This window comes from Microcebus murinus, chromosome 7 (genome assembly GCF_040939455.1).
Source record: "Microcebus murinus isolate Inina chromosome 7, M.murinus_Inina_mat1.0, whole genome shotgun sequence".
In the NCBI taxonomy this organism is placed as follows: domain Eukaryota; kingdom Metazoa; phylum Chordata; class Mammalia; order Primates; family Cheirogaleidae; genus Microcebus; species Microcebus murinus.
The window spans coordinates 40,141,550-40,164,882 of NC_134110.1; positions in this window are offsets into that span (position 1 = coordinate 40,141,550).

Sequence of the window (23,333 nt, forward strand, 5' to 3'; positions counted from 1 at the left end):
ATTAGCAGACACATAATAAATATTTGTCGAATGCATGAAAGGGAACTTTTTGCTCTAGTTAAGACTAAACTGGGAGTTGAATTATACAGGCAATGCTGAATTTTCCAATTCTCAGACTAATCATGTGCTTATGGAACTAGGAAAAGGAAAAAAGAAGAAGAATATTTAAAAGCACTATAAAAACTCCTTTGACAAACTTATCTAGAACATTGAAATCAAAAAAGCCCATAAATAGCTACTTTAATGTTAAGATACATAAACATTTTATGTAATTAAAAAAAAAAACACTGAAATTTTAGTTATAGCAAATTCCCAGAGTAAGAAAGCAGCCACGATCTAGCCCATTACCCAACCGTCTTAATATATTCTCAGCCAGTCTTCTACTTGCACTCTAGCTACAACTTCCCAGCTAAACAACTTTCCAATGAAAAGCTAAATGTTTGAAGTGAAAAAGAGAAACCAACAGTTGTGTGCCTGATGAACATATGGAGAAAGGAAGGAACTGTAGCTGGACTTATCTTGGCTGAGCACGGAAGCTTCTGGAGTATTGCGTAAGGCATTACTGGGAAAACATTCCAATAAATCTCATCTGCTATTTCATGTGTGCAAACCTCAGTGCATTTAGCAGTTCCCAACTTTCAAACGGGTTTAATTCCAAAAGTGCATTTCTTTGTCAGCGTCTTTTAAGAATTCAAAGCCATTTTCCCATTAAAAAAACAATATTGTAAATGGTTGTAAGTTTTCCAGGCTAACTTACCAAAACCTACTTATACCATAATTTAGTTGAATTATATTTGCAATTATAAAGGTAGAAAACAATGCTGTAAATGTGCCATTTTCTTTTAAATTCCCATAAAACATATCTAAACACAGAGAATATAGCGAAATACGTTTAAAAGCCATGATAATTTGTCAGGCCTCAAGGTCTGTTAATACATAAAACAAGAAAATTAAGAAGAACTCAGTTTTATACTGCCTGCTAGTACTTGCTGTCTCCTTATGTGCATTTTCCCCTTCTTCCTTTAGAAAGAAAAACCAGTGCTCAACTTGTAGCTGGATACAAGGTCAACCAGTATAAAGAGTTCATTCCACGGCCATTTCACAGCTAGGTATGGCCATATGATTAATTCTGCCAGTGGGGTGCAGGCAGAAATGATGTGTGTAGTTTCCAGGTTATACCCTTAAAACTATAGCCCCTGCCCCTCGATTCACTAGAATACAGAAATGCTGGGAAATCACCCTAGATAGTACGATTGAAGTTTGAACCCTGGAAAACAACTGAAGCACAAGATAAGTTTCTGGGACAATTTTGTAGAGCAAGGCCTTCCTGTAAGTTCTAAACCATCTATGGAGCAATTTTAGTCAGAGAAAAATACATTTTTAACCTCTTTGAGTTGCTTTTATTTTGGGTCTCCCTGTGACAGTAGCCAAATATATATCTTAACTAATATAAGCAAAAACCTATAATCTGAGGTAGAGAACCTGTGGAGATTTTGAAAAAAATGTCTCAAAATTTCCAGAATGAAGCTAATTCAAAGAAAAATTTCTGTTCAAAATTCAAAATTGTTTTTTCCTTGAAAAAATACTATGATTTGCCTCATTAATACTTGTCAAAATAGTTCATGGAGATATTTTCTTTGGACCATATTCTATAGTCTAAACAAAAATTTTAACAATTCCCTCTGTCCTTCATTCTTCCTGTCCTTCCTTCCTTACTTCTTTCCTTATTGAACCCCAAGATGTACTGGCATTGCTCTTAGAGGATAAAGTTCAATATAGCACAAAGCTTTGTCCTCAAGGAAGTCACAGATTCATAGAAGAGACCAAAAAGGAAACAAATAATAGCCCTGTGATATGGTAAGTGCTATAGTGCAGTTATTTCCAAAACTCTGGGGAAACACAGAAATAGAAATGTCTGTTGAAAATTTCCACAGAGATTGTCTCAAAAACTGAAGAAATGCGGTTTGGGGAATCATAGATAATGGGAACAGAGTTTCTTTGTGAGTTGATGAAAATGTTCTAGAATTGATTAGGGTAATGGCTGCACAAATCTGTAAATATACTAAAAGACATTGAATTTGTACAACTTAAAGGGATAAATTGAATGGTCTGTTAATTATATCTCAGTAAAGCTGTTACAAAAAGAATACTGAGGACAGATTCAGAGTTTCATTGGAAAGAAACTTTAGTCTGACTTTTCCCAAGATGATGGAATGCATGCACATGTATGAATTTGTACATACTTGATTAGATCAAACTCACTCTCAGAAGTTTTTTTTCAGATCCAAATTTGCTTGATGATAAGAGCCAGAGGCTCAGGTTCCTCCCATAGAGATTATGATTCAGAAATGAATCAAGGAAAAAAATTACGTGTTTTTTACTTATAAAATATTTATTTATATAAATATGTATGCTATACTTATTAATATAGATATTTGTATAAATATTTACACCATACATGTTTATATAAATGTTTCTATTATTAATATATTTATGTTTGTTCATGTTCAGCATATTTAATATAAGATCTAGGGTAGAGCACATTAAGGGCTCCAGTTCTTCATCCTTCTTTGTATCTACAACCTTTGCCACGGTATATCAGTGGGCATTATGTGACCAAAATTTGGAAACCATTTGTGTGCTTGGATTGATTCTTGTACTTTTGACATTTGTTGTAAGGACAATATTGCCTTAGCTAAATCCCTGGCCCAGGGAAGGACGAGAGACATGTGGACCTCAGCTGTGCCCAGTCCAGAATAGAAGAGACCCCCCACCCCCTCAAGGCACCCAGGGATTCATGAGCCAGCCCAGCTGAGAATAGACACCAGGGATCCTATCAGCCAAGCTCAGTCTAAACCAGCTGACCCCACCCAACTTACAGAGGACATATGAGCTAAATAAATGCCACTGGGATGTGGTTTTTGTATAAGAAAATTATGGGCATAATTAACTGATATGAGCCCAAGAGGGTTTATGATCAAGTAAGCTGGGGACACACTTTTCTGGTCTGTACCCCCACACCTGTTTTCCCCTGTCAATTTAAATACCAGCAACTGATTCTGATACTGCCAGTATAATTTCTTCTCCTCTGCTAAGCATGCCATTTAGGGTGCTACATGTACCCCTGCTCCAAACTCTGAGACTGAATGAATAGAGAGAAATCAAAGTCTTCCTATTGGTGGACAGAGAAACTTCAAGCAGCTTTCTCTCATTACCACAGCTGCCATCCTTGGCCTTTTGCTGCTAGTCAACAACCACATCTCAAAGCCACTGCTTTTATGTGCCATGGAGCAAAATCATTATCATTGATCCTAGGAGACAATAGAGGCCTTTGCCCGCAAAGACAAACTCATTTTTCTCTCTCCCTAAGACCCTTGCTTCATTTTCAAGTTCATGTGACTTACTCACTCAAAATTGAACATGTGTTCAATGAGGAATAGAGGGAGGTGTTTATTGTGACATTTGAGTTTCCTTTATACATGGCTTTTATCCATGCCCCTGATCCATGATGGTCTCTGTAAGGACTGAGATGAGATTGAATAGCTTGTACCGTTTGTCAGGGTCTCCCATGACTAATGGAAGTGAGGACTTATTTTTCACAGTAATCACAAAATTGCAGTTATTTAATTTGATTTTTATAATTGTTTTATTAGACCACTGTGTCTATATTCTCAATATTATATCCCTAATGTTTGCCACATGGTCAAACACATGCTCAGTAGATACTTACTGTGCACCTGATGACAAATCAAAGTCTTTATAAAGAGATTACACAGCATAGATTTAAAATCAGATACTCTCTAAATGGTCCTAAAAATTCAGATAATGAATGACGACTTCCAAAGCCATATACATATCAAAAGAAACAGTGTAACAGAGATTTTTTTTTAATTGTGGACTTTGGAATAGGCAAATCTAGACTTTGAATCCTATTTTGTAACTTTCTATTACGAAAATTAGTCCAGCTATCTATGCCTCTACTTCCCCATTTGTAAAATGGAGATAATAAAGATTTCACATGATTGTTACAAAATTAAAATCATTTAAGTAAAACACTTGGCATATTCTCTGGGCACAGAATAGTAATAAATGGTAACAAATTGAATGACTTTTTAAAAATCTTCCAGGTTATTTTGAGACGAAGAGTGTATCAGTTCAAAAATATTACTCAATTAAACTTTAGAAATAAATTTACTTTTGATAAATTAGTCACTCTGATCATATAACTATGGAAACAGCATCCATGTAGCTGAATCAGAAGCTCCCAGCCCCACCCTGTGGAAGCAACAGAAACTGAATAGGGGACTGGGAAGAACTGTCAGATGTCTTAATGCCAGTGCACTCTACTCCATGCGAACACTTCAGAGTTAATGAACTTGTAAGTGCTGGGCACTAGGCAAAGGCTAGAGAATTGAATACAAATTCCTTAACACACTGTGCTGGAGCAACAACCCCGTAACATGAATGTTTCCCCAACTAAGTCCAAAGCTATGTGGTCCCTTATCAAGCCTTGGTCATTCCTGAATCCCTAGAATGAACTAAGTACAGTACCTAGCATGTTGCAGGTGCTAAGTGTCTGTTTATGGAATGAATGAATGCCTTTTATAACAGCCCCACAAAAATCATGCTGGCAAACAGTGTCCTTTTTAGGTAAACGATAAGAGACTTCAACATTGAACAAAGCACCTCAGTCCGTATGGTGCTGTGTGTCTCATCTGTGTAATTAAAATGGGACTGAGAAACCCCACACTGGGCCATACCAAATGACATCTGAAAGTGTCATGGCTCAAACCATCAGCTCTTTGGAAACAATGAAAACACTGTGTGAGCATGCTTACACACACACACACACACACACACACTCCTCACAAGAGTGAGCCCCTTAACTCAATATTCATTCTAGGATTAGGAATAGACATTTAGTTTCCAAAAGAGTCACAATCTTAAAAGTATTCTGACCTGGTTCCAGGAACATAAATTTACATAAATTAAAATATTGAAAGCATGATTTTCTAAGTAATATTCCAGAAATGATTACTATATTTAAAATAAAGAACAGAATGATGGCATTCTCTACAAGAGGCTTGACTGTCTCAAGCTTGCCCATCGATTCCCTTACATGCGGTTTAAAAATGTACAGATTTCCTACCCCCATCCCATCCCTTGAGATTGCCCTAATTCTGTGTCAGTAAATCCATGACCTGGGCTTTTCTGTACTTTTGCAAACTTCCAAGTGTTTCTGATTCCAGGTATGAGAACTAGCTTAAATCAACTCTAGGACCTTTCCATCACTAATATTCAATGAGTTAGCCAGAAAAGAGACTGCAATATCCATCACCCTCTAGATCTTGAGTTGCCTGGTTTGGCTATCTGGAAAGATACACCTTCCTCTTTTAGCCCTCCTCAAATGTCTGTCTGAAAGCTGCAAACCAAGTTTGAGAGGCTATCCAACCCAGCTAGATGTCAGCTCTTCCATCAAAGAGCTATGCTCCCCTGCACAAACTTCCAAAGATTTTCCTCAGGGTACCTGTGTGAATCTGAAGGTGAGTCTAGATGTCAATCAACCTCCATCCTCAGTTGCTCTGATTTCCAGAAGCTAAGCCAATCACTCAGAGGTATCAGCTTAAAGGTAGAAGATCCTGACTTACTGGTCTCTAGGTTCTTCCTTGTTGGCATCCCAAGCTCCATTTCTTCTAGATTCTGTAATCCACACCTCCTCCCTTGCAAAGATTCCAGGGGGAAGGAAGAAAATTGCAACTTTGTCACATGGAGGAGAGACGGCCTTAGCACCTAATACCATTGTAATTTGATCAACATTTGTATAATTGTTTAATAATTCTCCCAAGAGACTATAAGAATTATGATGACAGAAACTCTGACCAACTTTGTCACTCCCATCACCAGCAACTGGTGCAGAGCCTGGCGCCCCAATAATACAAGGGAATGGTCTTGACTGTTGTTGCACAAGGATGTTGGTTTCCTGCCCTCTGGGAAAATGCTCTTTCAGAATCAGTTAATTAATGAATATTTATTCCCTGTGTCGACCATGGGAACTCTGAGTTCCTTAGCCTGGGTTCTTAGAGGACTAAGCAATCATAAGATGCATAAGGGGCAAGGCAGAGGCAGATTGGGAAGCTGCAGGTAACTTTGCCTTCCCCTGTTTAAGCCAATCTACAGAGATGGGCGGTCTCTACTAGTTGAGGGGAAAGGATGATGGGCAGCGAGCGGGGTGTTCAGCTTTAGAAGATCTTTCTTTTCACCTCTGATGACCACACTGTAGACATTGCAGGGTAGATATGTAGTGCATATCGAATATTCTGCTTCTAGTTAAGCATCTAAACAAAGTCTGTATTCTTAAGGATACTTACTTGGACTTGAGGAATTAGAGAAGGGAGAGAAAAGGGGGAAAGAGAGAAAACAAGAGAAAAATTTTAAAAGAGAAAGAAAAAGTGAGTCCAAGAGTGTTTAACCAGTCAATCAAGGTATATTTTTATCCCTGACTTAACTCACAAAGCACTTCTTCTCCCAATAAGCTAAAGCATGTCTTCTAAATCCTCACCTAATATTTGAGTAATATAGTGGGGATGAGACCATTTTTTTAAATACTTTACAGAACCAGAGAAGCTAAAAAGAATTTGTAAGAATCTAGCACAATTTAGAATCAGAGTGTTTAGAGCTGTGATGGATTTTCTAGAAATCTGGTTTAAACACCTGTCCTTGGACAGGTAGTGTTTAATTTTCCCAGTTTCATAGATATCATGAACTAGTGCTAAGCTTGTGCTTGTTTAGGAGGATGAGAAGGGGCTAAAAAGAGAATCACCTGGTCCTGTAAACACAGTATTTTGCAAAAACCTGCTTATGACCTAATACCCAGGACCTTATTCTTGTCGCCCAGTAATTCCCTAACTCATCAGAATTTATTTCAAAAATCTGATGAGTGATTTCTACATGCCAGGTTCTGTTAAATTCCTTTAACCCTCACAACAATCCTGGGAGGTAAATACTATTTTTACCTTCATTTTACTAATGAAAAACCAAATCACAGAGAGTGTAAGTAACTTGCACAGCTAATTAGCGGCTGAACTAGGACTGGGAAACCAAATATCCACCCCCTAAGCCTTGACTCTTAACTTGTGTGCTTCAGTGCCTATCAATTTTGTATTCTATCAGTGCATTCCTTTTAGAGAAGGAACTCCCTTCTAGATATGACATTTTTCCCCCCTCTCAAAGAAAACCATCTTTAGGATGGCTGGATAATCTTTTTACAATATAAACACTACAGAGGAATGTGAAAACTAAGGTTCAAGAACCAGGCACCAGGTCTGACTCACTTTTTATGAGTAAGGCGGCCAAGAAGAAAAATATACCCAAATCATTACCCCAGATATATATGGCAATTAAGTGTAAAGAATCATTCAGTGCCTATTTTATATTCATTCATCATTTCCACATCTATTTGTGAGCCTATGTTACAATAGTTCTCTCTCTCCAAATGGAAGTGTTCATCTCTCCCACTTATCTTAGGGACCAAAAGGCCAAAATACATCATTTGTTAAGAAGTGGCTGGCATATCAAGGCTGTATACGTCCCCAGAATTACAGCCCAGATGATCTCTGGCTCCAGCACCTGCCCAATTACAACACCTGTCCCTTGTCCCATGACAGCCTGGAGACATCCCTTCCCCACTAGGTTGGAAGCTCCCTGAAGGAGAGCATTTATTCTTTTCACCCTTGTATACCTGCACACAGCCCAGAGCCTTCCCAAAGGGAGGTTCTCAATAAATATTTAGTGAATGTAAAATCAGCTTCTAGCCTGTGGTCTCAACCAGGGCTGATTTTTCTCCCTAGAGAACATTTGACAGTGTGGAGACATTTTGGTTGTCACAGCTGGGAGCGGAGTTGCTAGCAGCACCTGGTGGACAGAGGCCAGGGTCGCTGTTAATCACCCTAACATGCACAAGACAATGCCCACGACAAAAAAATTATCCAGCCCAAAGTATCAATGCTGCTGAGGGTGAGAAACCCTGTTCTAATTCAGTATCGTCCTTTGATAAAGAAAAAAAAAACAAAAACAAAAAAACCTGAGTACTGAAGAGATGGAATTTCTTGCCCATCAGAATGGTTGCAGTATCAGGTTTAGAACCTGACTTTCAGACTCCTAGCCCAATGTCCTTCCTTTCACTGATAAATACTCCAGAAATCGGGACAGCTCTCTGCAGATCACTCATTTGGTTTCCTAAACCAAACAGACTCATGCTAAAAAGAGAATCTTAGATTATAGCATGATTTCCTGCTGTCTATTTTTACTTTAAAAAAAAAAACTGCATAGCTTGGTGTATATAAATAAGGCAAACGTTGTAGGCATACATATCTTTAACTGATTTTTTTTCTTTAGTTTTCCACAGACTGATGAGACAGTGCTTCTTATCACCCATTTTTATCTGAAAATGGGTTAATAATTGGTTAACTGGTAATAAATTAAGGGCATGAAGTGGGCTTTAGGTGTAGCCCTCTCTTAACCCCTCTCTCTCTCCTGATCTGAAATAAACATGGCAAAAAGTTAAATCTTCTAACTTTGAGTAGCAGCTGCATTATTTTGTATTTTTTTAAACCCTAGGCAAGACGTCCTCCTGCAGGAATAAACCTTCAGTGTCCTGAAGCCTCTGACCATCCCCCAAGACGACTTATTTTTACAGCTGTTTGCAGGGTCCAGAAGGCCGAGTGAAATATGAGAAGCAGCAAAATCTTTGGCCCTAGCCAGCTTTGCCATTTACTTGGGCAAGTTAATTAACCTCTCTGAGATGGAATTTTCTTTTCAAAATGGAAATTCTTTAAAATGAAATAATTACAGGGATGTTTAAAAAAATAAAAGATGAATTAAATTCCTTCTGAGAGGAGGGAGCACAGACTTGTTGAGGATAATAGATTTCTGCCTTTTCGCTGTCAACAGGCTCTTCTTTTTTTCTTCTCTTTATCCCTCATAAGAAGACTCAAAATACCAGGGCAAGATTTAATTTCTCTCTAGTCAACTGTAGTAACCCAAAATTCTTCAGACACTATATCATGTTAAATAGGTTTGCTCTGGGAGTTGACTTGGTGACTCAATCCTGTCCCGGTGAGTTTTGATTACCTGGCGCGTGTTGGACGCTGCACAAGGCACTTGAGGGGTCACGGGGGGACAGACAGGAATGACTCTGTTCCAAGCCCTGCCCTCAGGAAACCTACTGTTTGTTTAGGGAGGAGACAAGGGCACACACGATCCTAAAAATGCACAGAGTGGGGTCCATGCTCTCCAGGAGGTGCGATGTATTCATTCCTTAGCATCAAACAGAGACTGCTTCTGGCTGGGCACTAGGAAAAACCTTCATGGAAGTGTTGACATTAGAAGTGACCCCTCAAAAATTCAAACAGAGCTTTCAGGGGGAGCACATTTTTGCAGGAGAGAACAGCCTGGTTACAGAAGGCAGAGCATGGAAATGTAAGAACCCTGGTTTCCCAGGAGGGCAGGCTCTGCAAAGGGATTAACATGAGATGCGCCTTTTTTGTTTGTTTCTTCATTCATTCATTCATTCCATATTATTTTATTTATCCCCTAGACAAATGGGAGCTACTAAAGGTTTGAGAGCGGGGATGGAGTATGACATGTGCTTTCAAGAAGGTTATTCTGCAGTGCTGAGAAGAGCACACATGCTGATTGGTGCAGGGCAGGGAGGACAACATAAAGATAGCATAAAGCTCTTAAACTGCCATCTGTTCATGTATTCCTCTGTTTCCAATTAGAAATATAGGGTCTGATATTTGGATGGGGTCTTATAGGTCATGCCTTGTAACCTTGTACCCAGTGCAGGACTTAGTGGGGGTCACACACTCCACCTGACCTTCCTGATGGGAGTGTCACTGGTGCATAGAATGACCCAGGACATGAGTGAACAACTCAGCTCCATAAGCCCAGGAGGTGGAGAGGTACAAGGCAAAGGCGTCAGCTTCCATCTGCTGAGAACTAGACTCCAATCGAGCTCTTGCCCTGTGAGCAGAGCAATCCTGGGCAGGCTACTATCTCAGTCTTGGTTTCCTTATATGTGAAAAAGGAACAATAACCAATCTTTAACAAACAGGGATATAGTGATATAAAATGAGCTATTTTACCCACCAAGGCCAATCACAGTAAACACATATTCCCTTTGGTCTGAGCCAAAATCCTCTTCCTTGCCTGATCCATTCATGGGACCTAATTTCACCTTCTAGAAACAAGAAAACAGGTTTGCTCGCAATTTCACAAGACAACATTAGAAGCCAGCAGCCATGTTCCCACAGGTCTTCTCTCCCCTAAGTCAAACATCACCTTCCTCAGACAACACATTTTCCAAAAAAACTTATCTATGCAATCCTAACATATGCACTGGAATGATGTCTAAATTCTTGGTTGGTCTGTAAGATAAGGCTGTACTAGCACATAGGTTGAGGGGTAGAAGTAGGCTTTCTCAAAAGCAGTCCGATGAGTTTGCTTGGCTAAGAGGGAGAGAGCGGGCCAGGCTGGTTATCTCTGCAGAGACTTCTGACCCACTTTATATTCCCTTCTTGCCCTGTTCTGATAAGTTCTCAAATGTAGTCTAGGACAAGGCACTGGGGGAAAAATATTGAGAACCACTGGTGTGAGACACATGGATCAGTGTTGGTCTGACTACCCAAAATAAACCAAGACTAGCAAGACTAAAATAACTCCAACACTTCATGTTAAAGAGGCAGCGATGAGCTGCTGTGAAGGTAGTGCATAAAACAGCCCTGTAGTTTTTAGTACAATTAATCTGGCCTTGAGATCTGAGCACAGCCTCCAAGATGAGGGATGAAATAAAATTGGTGGGAGAGACCCAGTGCCCTTCCCACTAGTGTGGAGAACACACTGATTCTCACTCTGGGAAACTGGAGCTCCTTTTCCAACTGACCTGTGGCTCAGAGCAAACATACTTTGCATTGACCGCTTTCTATGGCCCGGGCTCTATGTAAGGTCTTGGGGATAACAAGGTGACTGATATAGCATTGCTGGGGTCTGGCTGGAAGCAGAGTCAAGGAAGCCTTCTCAAAGTTGGTGGCATAAAGGCTAAAATTTCACAAGGATTTCACCAGGCTGAAGACAGGGAAGGGACTCCCAGGCCAATGGAACACATGCCCAAAGCCTGAGGAATGCCCAGAAAGGGGGCCAATATAGGGAGTATGAGAGGCTTGAAATCCATAAACAATGTGGATTTTTTTTTAAAAAAAGGGGGCATTAAGCATGAAAATTACATGAAACAGATTACATTGCGAATCCTCTGGCAACTGTGCCAAGAACAAGTTGGAAGAGAGAGACTAGAGGCAGGAAGGTGAGTTCGAAGACTGTTACCCCACACCCTCTGAGATGAAGCCCCGGGTTAGGGCAATGGCTTTAGGGATGGAGAACAGACAGTAGATTTGATAAACATTTTGGAAGAAGAGTGCAATTGAAATGTATCACATCCCTGTGTAATGATGTTGTGTCATAATTGTGGGCACAGCAAAAAGGGTGGGTCCTAATATCCCCCAGGTAGGAATACAGAAGAACGACCACAAAGAAAAGCTACATTTATTTAGATATTTATGCTCTACAAAAACGGTAGAGGGAAAGAAAATCCCTAATTTCACTAAATACTTATACTATATTATGCTCACTAAATGTGTAATCCCATTTATTATTTAAAATCATTTTTTCTTAAGAGACAAGGTCTCACTCTGTCACTCAAGCTAGAGTGCAGTGGCATGATCATAGCTGACTGCAACCTCGAACTCCTGAGCCCAAGCAATTCTCCTGCCTCAGCCTTGAAAGTAGATGGGACTACAGGCACTGCTCACACCACCATGCCCGGCTAATTTTATTTTTTTTGGGGGGGTGGGGGGTAGAGACAGAGTCTTGCTATGTTGCCCAGGCTGGTCTCGAGCTCTTGACCTCAAGTTATCTTCCCACCTCAATCTCTCATTAAAATCATTTTTCAAAGATAAGTTTTATTATTTTACATTCATGAGTTTGAATGAGTTTAAGTACCTTTCCAAGGTTACAGTCAATAAGCTGTCGTCTTACAGAGAGGAACAAAGCAAGAAAATATTGCAATGGATATTAAATTAAATAAAAGTCTATATTCCAGTAGCCCAAGTGGCCCAGACTGTGCACATTAAAGAAACCCCAAAGGAAACAGTTTCTCTCACACATTTCTGGTGTAAATACAAATTGGTACAACCTTTGTGGAAGGAAATTTGGCAAAACTTAACAAAATGTCATATGCACTTATCTTTTGACCCAGCACTGTAACTTCTAAGAAACTATCCATAAGCTACACCTCCAATAATCTGAAACTACATATATACAAGTTTATTTATTGCAGCATTATTTGCATATACAAAATATTGGAAACAACTTACTCATACATTGGAGAGTGGCTGGATAAACTGTGGTACCTCCACACAGTATAGCACTATGCAGCCATAAAATAAATAAGATCTCCATGAACTGATGTGGAGTGACTTTAAGGATCTATTTTTAAGTGGAAAAATAAATGTAAAAAGTATTTTCTATAGAGCATGACAACTTTTATATAAGAAAGAAGGGGATATAAGAAATAAAACATGTATCTTCTCATTTATGAAGAAGAAATACAGAAAAGATAAACCAGAAACATGAGAAATTGGTTACTTATAGGATGTGGGTGGGAAACTGAGGGGAAGAAAATGGGGTAGTAGGAATCGGGGAAGAAGTGACATTCTTCTAAATACATCTTCCATTTAGCTGGAACTCTTCAACCTTGGTAAGGTTTTACAAAGTAACTACATAATTAAATCAACCAGGATGTAGGGGGCAGGGGACCTCAAAGGAATACAAATATTATAGAAACAAATGCCTCAAGGAGGGGCAGTATCACTACAGTGAGGAAAGTGGGGAAGAAGAGACCTAACTTAAGTAACCTGGGAAAACAGTATTTTGACTATATGCTGAAGGCTAGAGATAAACAGATGCTGTACTTTAGTTAGTATATTTGTTTTTCACACAAGAGCATGAGTTAGAAATGTTGAAATGACTTTATGTGTATACTCAGATTGAGTAAATAAGTAAGTATATTGTGGATAATAAAATGTCACGTTTACCATGTTGTAAAAAGGAATTACAGATAAGTCTGTGTGTATGTGTAGATATGTGTGTGTGTGTGTGTGTGTGTGTGTGTGTGTGTGTGTGTGTATTCATTAAGTGGAAGTGGATTATCATAAAAGTCCTCATCTGCCTCATGTTGAGTAGGCTGAAGAGGAAGAGGAGGGGTTGGTCTTGCTGTCTCAGGGATGGTAGAGGAAGAAGAAAATCTGCACATCAGTGGAACTGTGCAGTTCAAATCCATGTTTTTCAAGGGTCAACTGTATAGACAGATAAGTAGATAGATAGAGAAATAAATATATGTGTATTGTACAAGTAAATATATGTATATTCTATAGCTCTCTCTGAAAAGACATCTTAGAAGAATACCTCAATAACAACAAGCAAACCTCAATGCCCATTTCTTGGTTTCTAAATACCATTCTTTGATAAAAGGAAATGGAGATCTTTGAGAAGTGGTTGATTCCAGGCAGAAGCATGGGAAAGTATAAAATGAGCCTGAAACACCTTATGATGCTAAAAAAAAAATAAGGAAATGCTCAGAAAGTGATGAGGACAGGTTGAAAAGACACAGGAACCCAGCTGTGTTTAAAGAGTTGGAGAACTGGTTGTGGGTGTGAAAAATTATAGACACATTTGGTGTGAGAAGTGTTATGAGCAGAAACAATTCAGACAACTCAACTCATTAATTTGCATAGTCTCAGAGTATCCCCCTACAAGATGCTTCTTAATTACAAAGGGAAAATTCAAATCATTACAGTGGAGAAAGCTGGCAGATATCACCTTAACCAAATGACCAAAGTTCACCTCAATAGTAATAAGATATGTCAACATTATGCACCTTCTTCCAATGCACTGAGAAGTGTACAACATCACTTCTGTGGAGAGATGCACCCAACAATCTCATCTACACCAATGCAGTGAGTTTGGGACCATCTTTTCTGTCTTGGAAAAAAAAACCAACTTAGCCACTATTATTTAGCAATGGATGATAAGAAAGATGAAATACCTTTAATTTAACTAACTTTATCAACAATCACCAAATAATAGAATCATATTGATGCAAAATAAGCCCTCATTCTAGTTGGGGAAAAAATTCAATTAACAGCTGAATCATGTAGAGCCACCCATGGTTACAGAGATTTAGTGATTCATTGCAACCTAAAATTGCCTGTGGTGGTGGCAGTGCCAGTTCCCTCTTCTAGTTTTGCCAGTCCCCAGCAACCCTCCCTGGTTTCCACCCATTACAAAGCAAAATAAAAATAAAATTAAAAAATCACAGAGGTTAAAAGACTTTAATTGGATTACACTCACACTGTTTAGAAAATAAGGTTTTACTGGTAGCTGCATTCAACTGACTAAATATCCTTACATTAGCTTATGGCTCATTTGTATTCTGCTGGTGATTATTATTTTTATTTATAGATGTCTGCCTCTGAATAAGTGGGGAAAGGGTGAAATGATATGTGGTTTCAAGATGAAATGGACAATCTGTTCAGTAAACCAGAGTTTCTGACAAGGAGCTAGGATTGTGGGTGACATAGAAATTACACGGAGATTTATTTAACACTGTTTCTCTGCAAAGGTATCTACTGAGGCTGTAAACGTATGGTTTTCAAACTTTGCCGTGCATCAGAGCCAGAGACCAAAAATGCAGATGCTGGGGCTCTTCCCCAGACATTTTGAATCAGAATCTCTAGGACTGGGACTCAGGAACTTATAATTTTAACACCATTCCCAGTAATCCAGTAAACAAGCAGTTCGGGGAATACTGTTCTTCATGCTCACCAGTTTTACTCCAAGCTATCAAAGATGATTCAGGTGTAGACTAACCTAAAAAGACAAAGTTCACCCCTGGAGATTAACAAAGGTCATCAAACTATGGTCCATGGGCCAAATCTGGCTCATCACTTGTTTCTGTATATAAAGCTTTATTGGAACACAGCTATGCCCTTTCCATTAGGAATTGTCTAAGGCTACTTTCCTGCTAAAATAACAGAGCTGAGTAGTTACAACGGACAACATAGGGTTTGCAAAGCCTCAAATACTTACTATCTGGTCCTTTACAGAAAACGTTAATAGTTAAATCTCTGGTATAAATAGATGCCAGTCAACTCCTTTCCTTGGATTCTAATCTCATCCCTGTCACATGCTAGAAGGATTTAACCTTCTTGAGCTTCAGTCTTCTTTATCTGCAAAAATGAGAAATATTAGTCCAAATAACTTTTTTTTATTTCAAAAAATTTAGGGGATACAAATTTTTTTTGTTATGTGGATAAATTGTATTGTGCTGAAGTCGGGGCTTTCAGTGTAGCTATCACCAAAATAGTGTGTAATTGTACTTGGTAGGTAGATTTTTATCCCTTACTTGCCTCCTTAAGCTCCCTGCTTCTTAGTTTTCAATGTCCATTATTGCTCTTTATGACCATATACGGTCTTCATTTAGCTCCCACTTATAAGTAAGAACATGTGGTATCTGTTTTTCCATTCCTGAGATACTTCACTTGGGATAATGGTCTCCAGTTCCATGCAAGTTGCTGCAAAAGACATTATTTCATTCATTTTATGACTGGGTAGTACTCAGTGTACTACATTGTCTTTATCCGCTCATCAGTTGACGGGCACTTATGTTGATTCTACATCTTTGTGATTGTGAACTGTGCTGTGATAAACATTATGGTACAAGTGTCTTTTTGATAAAATGACTTCTTTTCTTTTAGTAGATACTCAGTAATGGGATTGCTGGATTGTCTACTTTTAATTCTTTGAAAAATCACCATACTGCTTTCCATGCACTTGTACAAGTTTACATTCTCCCCTAGACTAAATAAAAAAAAAAAAAATTAAGACAGATTCTCACTCTGTCACCTGGGCTAGAATGCAGTGGTGTCACCGTAGCTCACTGCAACCTCAAACTCCTGGGCCCAAAGGATCCCCTTGTCTCAGCCTTCCAAGATATTGTGTTCAGATTGCTTGCTAAAAGAGTTTTTACATTTTCACTCCACTTTGAAAAGGTCTAGACTGGTGTCTTTGCTATGTGCGAGGTTTGTGCATGAAAATCCAGATAAAACTCTAATCAATATAAAAATAATTTATATTTTAAAGGCTTTGACAAAGAGTAAAAAATAAATATTCATCTATAGGTTGTTTCTTTTCAAAGTAAAAGAGAGTGAAAATTTTCATAACAGACTAGTGTACAAATTTGTTGGGGATATTGTAACCAACTCCAAAATAGTCACTTGATTCTTTGTTCACTCTAAGAATTAGTGGCCTGTTGAAATTAAAATATAAATTGTTTTAAATCTAAAATACTAATAATTGTTTGTAATTATTATTTCCTTTTAAGTCCCAACTGAACCAATTTTTCACTATCCGTTGCTAAATATTGGTCTTGTTCTGTATGAATTTATTTAAATGATCTTTTTTCATTCTAAATCCTCTTTGGATAATAAAGAACTTCTTCAATTATTTCCTCTATCCAGATGACTTCTAACTATCTTTAGACCTCATCAATCTAAGTTTTCCAAATGCCCCAGGACATATTTATTTAAAATGTTTCTCCGTTGTTACAATTTCAACGTAAAAAAAAAAAAGGGAAACCTATCTTTGCCCCTAAAAATTATTTTCCTAATTCTCAATGTTGTCAAATACGTCTTACCAACTAAAATGGAAATAATGGTGTCGTGTCATTCTGTCTACTTCATTAGCTCACCCTTCATTTAATCCGTTTCTACACCCTGTGGACTTTTCTTCTACAATGCTGTCTTTCATCTGCTCCCTCTTTTCCACTCCCTTAGTTCTGGTCCTTACCACTCATGTCTGAATGAGGACAATAACCTCATCTCCTCACTTCCGGTGTGTGTGTTTTATTTTCCTATTCTAATTCTATGTGAATAATTTCCCCAGGTTAATCTTTCTAAAATGTAGCTCTGCTCCAAGGCAACCATTTCACTCACTCTCCTTGAAACATGCCTTTCCCTCCCTATGAAAGTCTTGCATCATTCTATCCGCCACGTCTTCTGCCTCTCCAAATCCTACGCAGATTCCAGTGCGACTCTGAAGCCTTTCTTGATGAGCTCAAGCCTAAGTGCTCTCTCTCCAGCAACACATTTTACCTACATCTCTCAGAAGAGAATTATCCTCTGTCTCCAGGAACACATTTTACCTACATCCCTCAGAAGAGAATTATCCGTGCATATAAATGCTAGCTTCTTGGTATAAGAATACCATGGGATTTAGAAGTAGGAGACCTGAATGCTGTTTAATTCCATAATCTTGAGTAAAGCTCTCAATGGGTATAATAATTACAGATAATTATCATTTATTATGGGCCTGGGGGGGGGGGCTAAGCATGTTATATTTATTAATAATAGCCATCATTTTATTGAGTATTTTGTAGGTGCTAGGTCCCAGATGTATCACATGAATGAATCCACACAAAAAATTTTGTAAGGTAGGTGATATTATTAGCCTCAGTTTTCAGACAAGGAAACTAAGACAGAAAGAAGACTTATAATTTCACAAAGAAAGTTGTAGCTAATAAAGGGCAGATTTAAACCTAGACAGTCCAGCTCCTGAATCTACATTCTTAACTACTACCCTACATTATATTATATCATTCCATTTAATCCTATAATAACTCTATAAGATATATATAATTTTCCCACTTTGGAAATGAGAAAAAATGAAATTTGAAGAGCTCAAGAAATACTCTTAATCATAGTGGTGAATGGTAACGTCAAACTTTACATCCAGATCTATCAGACTCCAGTAGATATTATTTTTATTATGCTTGTGTTCTTGAGATTAACATTACTACTTCATTGGTTACTATGGAAATTAAGTAAATTATGCACGTGCTTGACAAATGCTAATATATTAATATTATACTAAATATTGGGTTGAGTTTCTCAGGAACACATTTTTATGTTGCCACCAAGCTTATCAGCTTTAGACAAATGTTTTCCAAACTTTAATTTATACTTTCATTGGTCTTTCATTACTTTAGAAATGTATTTATTTACATATAAATTATATGTAAAGCATTTAAAACAGTGCCTCGTACACAATAAAATGTATAAAGTGTCATATAATTATTGTGATTGTGTCTATTGTAAAACATACACAAAATAAAATTTGAAGAAAATAAGTTAATTTTTATTTTAATTTACTTGTTAATGATATAATTTCTTTTTGCTTTAACTAGAAATATTCATTAATCTTAGCAAAAGAAATAGGATTTAATATGCTTTATTGCTTTTAATTGTCTGCAAACAACACTTTGTGGTACAATCAGGTACCTCTTCAGGTACGTCATCAGATATTCTTGCAGGTTCCTGGAATGTATAGACCCTATTTTGTAAAGAACAGCACTAAACTGTCTCATGCCAACAAAGCCACCATGTGGTCAGCAAAAAATAGCATGATGCATATTTTGTTCATACCTTCATTCATCCTTCAATTAAGCAGATTTCAGCACTCACAGCTTTCTTCCTTCTTCTGCTTTTCCACTCTTTTACTGTTAACTCTACTTCAGTCAAACTCAAACATATTCATGCACATCCTTTTAAACTCCATTTCTTTTGTTTCACTCTGATATTCTTACTTTTACTTTATTCTTACTTTCTTACTTCATTCTTACTAGATTACTTTTCTCCACCCCTTTTTTTCCACAAGCTGAAATATTACTCTAATAATTTCTTAAAGCATAAGGAAAGTACTAGTCATTTGTTTGCACTTAAGAAGATAGAAACCTTCCATTTTGATCTGAAAACCAAAGAAAATAAGTGCCACTCTTCTCAAAAACCTTTGAAACTTTTTAGTTTCATCTCCTTCAGAATAACTATTTTTTTCACTTAAACTTCTACCCTTACCTTCACTTTCTCCGAATTGTAGCTGTTTGCCTTAAGCATTAGCACTCAAAAACATGCTTCATACTTTTCTTATTCAATGTTAATATTGTTCTGTCCCAGGAGGTTCCCATTCTTGGTAAAATGGGGTTAGCACCATCTACCCTGACTATCCCACTGAAAGCTCCCCCCGCAGGTATGAAACCTGAACGGAATGCATGGGACAGCTATTTGGGGGCACTGAAAAGTAAATAGCAGGAAGACTGGGAGAGAGAGAACGCCAGAATTTAAAATACCACCAAACCAGTGGTAAATTTTTCATTTTTTTCTCCTCTGGTGCCCTCCAGCCTAAAACTCAGAAATGAGCACCAACACAGAGAGCTCCAGGGGAAGCCTTTCATTCTGCCTCAAGGAATGAAAGGAGAATTCCTAACACTTAAATAAAAGAGTGCATAAATTCCCTCCCTATCTTTTCTTCTCTCCATTTTCTCATACCCCAGTCCCCAAGAGCAATCGCATGGTAGTGGTGGCAGAGGCTCTCCACTGGGAACCCATGCAAGAGGGAGGTCTTCCTCCCTGATCAGTAGACTGAAATTCCAAGAAGGTGGAGTGACTCTCCTTTGATTCGTATTCTCTCTCTGTTCTTTTAGCACTTGGCTCTGGACATGGGCATAGTCACAAAGATGTGACTGAGTGAGAAAACCAAAGCTCTGGCTTTCTAGCTGAAGGAGCCAGAGGCAGACTCCCAGGGAACACGTACCAGCAGATTGCAAAGAAAGGGGCTCCTAGGCTTACCCCTAATCTGTGTGTGTGTCTGATCCTAATCACACTAAAGAATTTGAGGTCACAGGCTCACTCTTGAGTGAGGCGCATATGGGACAGATCTGATTAGAACTGTAAAGGCTTTATAAATAAAATTGACATTGGGATGATAGCCCACAGAAGACAGGTTAAAAATTGTAGTCTAAACCTAACCAGGTCAATTGCCTGCTAAAACAAAAATATTTATGTTTTCATTAGGATTTGAATAAGACCAACAGTCTTATAACATTCAAATGTACAGGATCTAATCTAAGATTACTTAGCATATGAAAAACCAGGAAAATATCAATCTACATAGGAAAAGACAATCAACAGACAGCAACATCAAGATGATACAGTATTGTGGGCTGAATTGTGCCCTTCTCCAACAAATTCATATATTGAAGCTCTAATCCCCAGTAGCACAGAATACAATTGTATTTGGGGATCAGGCCTGTACAAAAGTAATTGAGCTAAAATGAGTCCATTGGGTGAGCTCTAATCCAATATGGCTGGTTTCCTCATAAAAAGAGGAGATTAGGAAACACAAAGAGCTACACCAAGGATGCACCCACAGAGAAAACACCATGTGGAAGCTGCAGAGAGAAGACTGCCATCTGCAAACCAAGGACAGAGGTCTCAGGAGAAACTAACCTGGAGGGCAATAGCTATGTTGGTCGGCCGGGCACGGTGGCTCACTCCTGTAATCCTAGCACTCTGGGAGGATAAGGCCAGTGAATTGTTTGAGCTCAGGAGTTTGAGACCAGCCTGGGCAACAGCAAGACCCCATCTCTACCAAAAATAGAAAAAATTAGCCAGGCATGGTGGTGCATGCCTGTAGTCCCAGCTACTTGGAAGGCTGAGGCAGAAGGATCGCTTGAACCCAGGAGTTTGAGGTTGCTGTTAGTTAGGCTGAGGCCACGGCACTCTAGCCCAGGCAATAGAGTGACATAATGTCTCAAAAAAAAAAAGAAAAAAAAAAGAAGAAAAGAAAAAAGAAAAAAAATTAGCTATGTTGGTCAACAGACAAATTGAATATCCATGACTAAAATGAAATAGGGGTAGGAAATCCTTTTGCAAATTGATAGGCACCAGATATATCACAGTAATGGAATCTTAGAATAGGAAGAAACATAGTTATCTTCTTGTCTATGCATAAATCCTTGGAATAACATGTTTAAAAATTGCTTCTCATCCCATTGGTCACAGCTGTAGATATGTAAAAGAAATCATCCCCTCATAGAGTTCATTCCATGGTGGAAATGTTTTTAGGCTTAAAACTCTCTCCATTGATCCCAAATCTTCTTCCCAGTAACTTATACCTTTTGCCCAAGATCTGTCATCTGGAGCCTCAAAGGTAGATTGTAATCTCTTTCCCCACACCTCAGGCCTTCTAACCCCAGACACAGCACCTGTCTCTCTTAGCATGTGTTCTCACGGTCCTCAGCACCCTGCTGGCCTTTTTTGGCCATGCCCAATGTGCCTTGTTTTCTCTTGGAAATAACACTGGGAGCTGGGCAAGGTGTCCCCTCGGGCTAGAGAGATGAGCAGCTCAGTAAAGTAGTGGTCAGGACTGTGATGGCAGCAGCAAAGCTTAGTGCTGGGAATTTCAACTCCCGCTGAAATGGGGCTCAGCCGCAAATTTAAACTCTACACAAGCACTGGTACGCAGAAAACCCCAACTGTGTCTTTTTTTATTAATACCTGTTCTTACCATTTGTGTCTAGGTCAAGGCCCCAGAAAACTCAAAATTGCCAGATTTCAGATAGCTATAGTGAAAAGTAGCAAGAGACACTGAGGTGTGTGTCATCACGAATAGATCATAAGCTTTGGAATGAACCAAAAGTGCATCGGATACTCGGTTCCAAAATGCACTAGGTGTGCACATAAAGACAGGGTGTTAACCTCCCTAGGGCAGGCGGCTCCTCTCTACTGCCCAGAGCTACTGTTGGGATCACCTGTGTGTAATCAGCACTAACACTTGCCAGAAGCTTGCCATGTGTCACACTGAGTGCTTACACACACTCTATGCATTTTTAACATGTACCTACCTCTGTGATAAATGTTGTGTTAATAAGCTCATTTTATATAAGAGGAAATGGAGCCTCAGAATGCTGAGGTCACTTGCCCAGTGTCACAGAGTTAGTAGGTATCAGGGTTGGGCCATAAACCCAAGTCTCTAGGCCCAGGCCATGGGCACCCAGTGAACACTCTAGAAACATTGCCCACCTTTGAAAGGCAAAGAACTGGGCAGATTCCTGTCCTTAAATGGTGACGGATGTGAACTGCAGCAGCCCGGTAGCCACAGGGCTCACACGGTCACTGGGGCTGATCTGTGGTCAGTAACCAGAGGCTCACATGGTCACTGGCATTGATCTGTGGTGAGAGCCTGGTAAGAACACTCTATCAGTCTCTTGGGGTTGAGCCATGGTGACCAATTCTTTTGCTGCTATATTGGCACACTTTCCCTGAGATAGATTAGAAAGCAGGAAAACTATTAAAAGAAAACAAAAAAAAAAAAAAAGAGGAAAAAGAAAACCTACCCTAATGTGTTATTTTGCTAACAGCCTTAACTTGGCAATAAATAAAGACTGCAAATGGGAAGAAAATGCATAAAATGAAAATAAGCTGAGTGAATCATGGCATGCGGTTTGTACAGTATATAAATATTCATGTTAAATTACCTCTTCCTCCAACTCCATGGTTCTCCAGTGTGCACTTAGAGCTGAGTGGTTTCGGTAGGCCTTAGTTACCGATACAGACATGGTGACTTTTGTGAGAGCCCGAGGAGTAACTAAGGACTATTAGCACAAGCCTGAATAATGTCTAATCCCACTGAAAGCCCCGGACGCTCAAGCACCCTTTCACTGTTTGGCAAGGGAACAGTAATCCATCTCTTGGTCTTTCCTAGTCAACGGAAACTGAGCTGAGGGAGAAAAGAGAAGAGAAAATCCTTAATCTTAGCAACAGCAGGATCTGGCATTTTAGCTGCAGAGCTTAAAGAAGAAAAAAAAAAAAGCCTTGTTGAAAAGTTCAACTCTAGGTAACCAGGTTCTGAAAGCCTCTTTTGTGTGAGTGGGAGGTGGGCCGTGTGGGCAAGGAGGGGCAAAGGTCACGCAGGGGGTGCTTGCCTGCCTGCCTGGTGGGAGGACCCGACCCTTCCCTTAGGGAGGAACCTGGTCAGGTTGCTAAGGCTGCCACAGCTCACAGCTCCGAGGAGGCCAGTGGAGACATGAACTTGCCTAAGGCTCAGCTGGCTCCGGGGCCAACATTCCTTCCCTGGTTCTGCTCTGGCCTCCCGGCGACCTTGGGTTTAAACTGCAGTCAAGTACAAGGGTGGCAACATTTATCTGGCTCCTCGGTGCAGCCTTTAGCTGCTTCCCACCCTAGGCGACATTCTAACTGTGAGTTATTGGAATTTCCCCAGGTCAGCACGGAGTGAGGTGCTGGATTCTTACTCCCCAAGCGATCCCAGCATATCCCTAGCCAGGAGAGGGAGGGGACAGCAAGCACGTGGAGTGTATGTGTGTGACT